The following is a 6,000-nucleotide window of genomic DNA, read 5'->3' as shown; positions in this document are numbered from 1 at the left end:
AAGTGAAGAAGTTGTGGGTCAGGATGAAGCTGGCTAAGGTAATGAGGAAAGAGGTTTTAGGTAGGGCGGCAGGTGATCAGCGTGAAAGGAAGTGCTCCATCGCAGCGAGGCCCTGGACATGCGGAACATTTGTGTATAAGGAAGTGGCATCAATGGTTACAAGGATGGTTTCCGGGGGTAACAGACTGGGTAGGGATTCCAGGCGTTCGAGAAAGTGGTTGGTGTCTTTGATGAAGGATGGGAGACTGCATGTAATATATAATAGAAGGAAACATTCCACATAGGAAAAATATACCTAAAAACAAAGATGATGTGACTTACCAAATGAAAGTGCTGGCAGGTCGACAGACACACAAACGAACACAAACATACACACAAAATTCAAAAATGTGGAACGCTTCACGATTTTGCGTGTCATCCTTGCGCAGGGGCCATGCTAATCTTCTCTGTATCGTTCCAATTTTAGTATATGTACTGCCGAAGCAAGTACAAACACTTGCTTCGGCAGTACATATACTAAAATTGGAACGATACAGAGAAGATTAGCATGGCCCCTGCGCAAGGATGACACGCAAAATCGTGAAGCGTTCCACATTTTTGAATTTTGTGTGTATGTTTGTGTTCGTTTGTGTGTCTGTCGACCTGCCAGCACTTTCATTTGGTAAGTCACATCATCTTTGTTTTTAGGTATATATATATATATATATATATATATATATATATATATATATATATATATATATAGAGAGAGAGAGAGAGAGAGAGAGAGAGAGGGAAACATTCCACGTGGGAAAAATATATCTAAAAAGAAAGATGATGAGACTTACCAAACAAAAGCGCTGGCAGGTCGATAGACACACAAACATACACACAAAATTCAAGCTTTCACAACCAACGGCTGCCTCATCAGGAAATAGGGAAGGAGAGGGAAAGATGAATGGAATGAATTGGAATGACTCCTTACCCCCTCCCTTAAAACCCAAATCCTTTCGTCTTTCCCTCTCCTTCCCTCTTTCCTGATGAGGCAACCGTTGGTTGCGAAAGCTTGAATTTTGTGTGTATGTTTGTGTTTGTTTGTGTTTGTTTGTGTGTCTATCGACCTGCCAGCGCTTTTGTTTGGTAAGTCTCATCATCTTTCTTTTTAGAAGATATATATATATATATATATATATATGGTTATAATAGAAGGAAACATTCCACGAAGGAAAAATATACCTAAAAACAAAGATGATGTGACTTACCAAATGAAAGTGCTGGCAGGTCGACAGACACACAAACGAACACAAACATACACACAAAATTCAAGCTTTCGCAACAAACTGTTGCCTCATCAGGAAAGAGGGAAGGAGAGGGAAAGACGAAAGGATGTGGGTTTTAAGGGAGAGGGTAAGGAGTCATTCCAGTCCCGGGAGCGGAAAGACTTACCTTAGGGGGAAAAAAGGACGGGTATACACTCGCACACACACACATATCCATCCACACATATACAGACACAAGCAGACATATTTAAAGACAAAGAGTTTGGGCAGATATCTCTCTCTCTCTCTCTCTCTCTCTCTCTCTCTCTATATATATATATATATATATATATATATATATATATATATATATATATAATAGAGGGAAACATTCCACGCGGGAAAATATATTTAAAAAGAAAGATGATGAGACTTACCAAACAAAAGCGCTGGCAGGTCGATAGACACAGAAACAAACACAAACATACACACAAAATCTAGCTTTCGCAACCAACGGTTGCCTCGTCAGGAAAGAGGGAAGGAGAAGGAAAGACAAAAGGATATGGGTTTTAAGGGAGAGGGTAAGGAGTCATTCCAATCCCGGGAGCGGAAAGACTTACCTTAGGGGGAAAAAAGGACAGGTATACACTCGCACACACACACATATCCATCCACACATACAAGACACAAGCAGACATTTGTAAAGGCAAAGAGTTTGAGCAGAGATGTCAGTCGGGACGGAAGTACAGAGGCAAAGATGATGTTGAAAGACAGGTGAGGTATGAGCGGCGGCAGATTGAAATTAGGAATTAGCGGAGATTGAGGCCTGGCGGATAGCGAGAAGAGAGGATATGCTGAAGGGCAAGTTCCCATCTCCGGAGTTCTGACAGGTTGGTGTTAGTGGGAAGTATCCAGATAACCTGGATGGTGTAACACTGTGCCAAGATGTGCTGGCCGTGCACCAAGGCATGTTTAGCCACAGGGTGATCCTCATTACCAACAAACACTGTCTGCCTGTGTCCATTCATATATATATATATCTTTTTGTTTTGTATTAAAATTAGCAAATGACAATTTGGATTATCTTTGTATGTTTACAATTTAAAATACATTTCATAACTGAACTGTGTTAAATTTGCTGAAGCAGATACTGCAAAGCAAGCTGCCAAAAAGATTTAAAAATAAGTGAATAAATTTAGAAGCTTTTCATACTATGTGTTAAATGTTTCCATCTACAGTGAAATAGCTGTCAACTCTCAAATTAGTAAAAGTTTAAAGAACACTTAATGTTCATTTTTACGACTACATTTCTGAACTGGGCATTGATGGGTGCAACCTCCTGAGATGGGGATGGAAGATCTTACATCACTGCCAATGGAAAATGGAAATGCCGTGTGGCTAGGGCCTTCCGTTGGGTAGGCAGTTCGCCTGGTACAAGTCTTTCGAGTTGACGCCACTTCGGCAACTTGGGCGTCGATGGGGATGAAATAATGATGATAAGGACAACACAACACCCAGTCCCTGAGTGGAGAAAACCTCTGACACAGCTGGGAATCGAACCCAGGCCATTAGGTATGACATTCCGTTGCGCTTACCACTCAGCTACCAGGGTGGACATCACTGCTAATGCTATAGAGTGAGTAAGTTAGACCACCTGATGTTGCTTGCTTATGTGAGCAACTGACAAGCATTTGTTACTCAAGATAGTGGGGACCCTGATCTTGCTCAATTGTCTTCATAAAAGCACAAACTATATCAGTTCAATAAACAAACCATTTTCATAACTTATTAAGGTTTTGGTAGTTCTGTGTATATATTATTTACAGAAATCTTTCAAAACTGAAGCATTCTCTCCTCCTTTGGACACGGTAGTTGGTTAAATACAGGGAAGCACAGAAACTGCACCTAAGTGGACACAACAAAAGATTAGTCCCTCCCACCAAGAGGCACCACATCTGTATAATGAAACACAGCCTCTAACCTTGATAGTGGCCACAGTTCAGCGAGAAAGAGTGCCCACAAGTTTTTTTTATGTATGCCGTATCCATATGAAGCCATTAATTGATGATAAGATCCCTTACAGCTACCAAACTGCAAGGATGGTGATTACCAGAGCACTTGCCCGCGAAAGCCAAAGGTCCCAAGTTCGAATCTCGGTCTGGCACACAGTTTTAATCTGCCGGGAAGTTTCATATCAGCGCACACTCCGCTGCAGAGTGAAAATCTCATTCTGGAAACATCCCCCAGGCTGTGGCTAAGCCATGTCTCTGCAATGTCCTTTCTTTCAGGAGTGCTAGTTCTGCAAGGTTCGCAGGAGAGCTTCTGTAAAGTTTGGAAGGTAGGAGACAAGATACTGGCAGAAGTAACGCTCTGAGTACTGGGCGTGAGTCGTGCTTCGATAGCTCAGATGGTAGAGCAAGGCAAAGATCCCGAGTTCGAGTCTCGTTCCAGCACACAATTTTAATCTGCCAGGAAGTTTCATGGTGGTTACAATGGTTCACCAGCTGTTTCAAACTGCCCCAAACAATTTCTGTTTGATTAAGATCAGGTGATTAGTGGACCAGTCAAAAGGGTGCCAGACTGTTCATCAAAAAAGAAACAAATTAAAAAACTAACATCATAGTTCTTGTCCACAGAAATCTAAATGATTAGATCCAAGTCACTGTATGAAAAACACTGGCAAAACACCACACAACCACCTGCAGGCTTAACTACACACTTTTTACAGCAGGCTGCTGGTGCACTCGACATTTTTCATCATTTGAAAAAAGGCAAAAATCTTGACTTCTAATGTCCAATTTTTGTTGTTTGGCTCACCGAAAACTGCAAAAAATGGCCTTCTAAAAGATACCAAACTCCAAATGTCAATTGGATGCAGCTCTCTTCACTATGTTCACTCTGGAATGGTTGAATTGAACCCAAACAGATAAACAGCAGCAATTCCTGCTGGGTTTGAAAAGGATTGTACTGTGACCACTGTCTCCAGTACCCACTGTTAGGATCTCTTTGTAACCACTATTCTTATACTGTGTTACACAGCAAAGAATGTTACACTATCGCTTGTAGACAGTGCAAAATCAGGATGGATACTCCTACAAATTGGGCAACTACAGTACACTCGCAGTATGACCAAATCCAAACAACAGCTTCTTTTCGTTGCTCATCATGTCTCCACACTTTATTGTGCCGATTCCATACAATTTACTGGCATATTCACAACACTTCAGTGCCACGACTTGTGACCACCCAGTAACAGCTCTACACTATCTACAATGCTCCATAGTGACCAGTGTAAATTAATTAAAGGAGCAACTAATAATATTTATCCTGTGAACTTGTATCTACACTCTGCAAATCACTGTTTCGTTCATCGTTGAGGGTACTTACGTGTTACGATATATTGAGGTTTCTTCCTGTGCCACTGATATATGGAATGCAGGAAGAATGACCACATTAATGACTCTGTGCATGTTGTAATTAGTCAGGTCTTGTCTTTGTGGTTCCTACAGGAGTTAAAGAACAGCATTACGGAATCACCAAAATCTTCTATAACAAATATTTACTGAACAAAAAATAGTTTAAGGTAAGCGACCATCTTCAAGTCAAAGAAATGTTATGTATTGCTGTAGTGATTCCTAGATTACTCACTTCGTACTAGTTCTTAAAACTTGGTGAGTTGTTTTTCTCCATCCACATCTGTCATAGTACAATTGGCATCTACTTTTAAGTGTATGCCAGTTCAGGTCTTCAGCACTTCCATAACTTTTCCATAACCCAAAAACCTCTATCTCTCATGCTGCCCTTTTATGTATATGTCCAATACCTCCTTTGTCGTATTTGATATGGGTCCCATACAACTGAGCAATGTTCTTGAATGGGCTGCAAGTGTCTTTTGTATGTATATTTCTTTGTAGACTGAGTGAATTTTCACAGTACCCAACCAACGAACCAAAGTCTGTTATCCACTTTACACACAACTGAAGCAATGTGAATATTCCACTTCATATCATCACATATTTCAAACCTAGACATGAAAAATCCAGGATGCAATAACGAGAATGCTATGAAAAGGATAGATTGCTACTCACCATCCAGAGGAGATGTTGATTCTTCCCGCACTCCATATTTGAATAGCAAAACGTCAATAGATGGTAACAGGAAGTAACCTCAACCATGCTCTTGACAGTGATTTTCAGAGTGTAGAAGTAAGTTCACCGGAATAAATATTAGTTGCACAACAAAAAGATGGCTAAACATTTGAGCTTTTGCCAAAACACCTTTCTTCTAAAGTACAAAACACATTCACACAAGCACAGCTCAAACACATATGACCACTATCTCTGGCTGCTGAGGCCAGACTGTGTACAGCCAACTGCACCAAATGGCCAAAGCAATTCCCTCAAAACCAACAAACCCTGCCTTGCAGACCTACCATATTTACCACATCCTCAGAAACTCACTCCCACCACCATACAGAATCTAGAACCTAACAGACCACAAACACAGTCGTAAACCTTTCCCCCAAAAGCCTTAGTTTCACGGAAGTACAGTATCACTCCTTCCCAAACGCCTTGCCTTTTGCCCACTCATACACAGATTCTCCCATCAGGTGCAATTGGCTGTATGCTCTCTGGCCACAGTGGAGAGACAAGTGATCACACATTTGAGTTGTGTGTGTGTGTGTGTGTGTGTGTGTGTGTGTGTGTGTGTGTGTGTGTGTGTGCGTGTTTGCGCACGCGCATTTTATTTTAGAAGAAGACCT

The 6,000-nt window shown here is 41.1% G+C and overlaps 2 non-coding genes across 2 annotated transcripts; one reads left to right on the top strand and one right to left on the bottom strand.

Annotated features, from left to right (window-relative positions):
- Positions 1-383: 383 nt before the first annotated feature.
- LOC126178659 (U6 spliceosomal RNA) lies at positions 384-490 on the bottom strand. The gene has a single exon (XR_007536543.1). It is a non-coding gene; the product is annotated as a U6 spliceosomal RNA (small nuclear RNA).
- A 6-nt stretch (positions 491-496) lies between these two features.
- LOC126178667 (U6 spliceosomal RNA) lies at positions 497-599 on the top strand. Its single transcript, XR_007536550.1, has one exon. It is a non-coding gene; the product is annotated as a U6 spliceosomal RNA (small nuclear RNA).
- Positions 600-6,000: the final 5,401 nt, after the last annotated feature.

This window comes from Schistocerca cancellata, chromosome 3 (genome assembly GCF_023864275.1).
Source record: "Schistocerca cancellata isolate TAMUIC-IGC-003103 chromosome 3, iqSchCanc2.1, whole genome shotgun sequence".
Classification (NCBI taxonomy): domain Eukaryota; kingdom Metazoa; phylum Arthropoda; class Insecta; order Orthoptera; family Acrididae; genus Schistocerca; species Schistocerca cancellata.
Note: the sequence above shows the minus strand (reverse complement) of the source record. Positions and strands in the feature narration are given on the sequence as shown.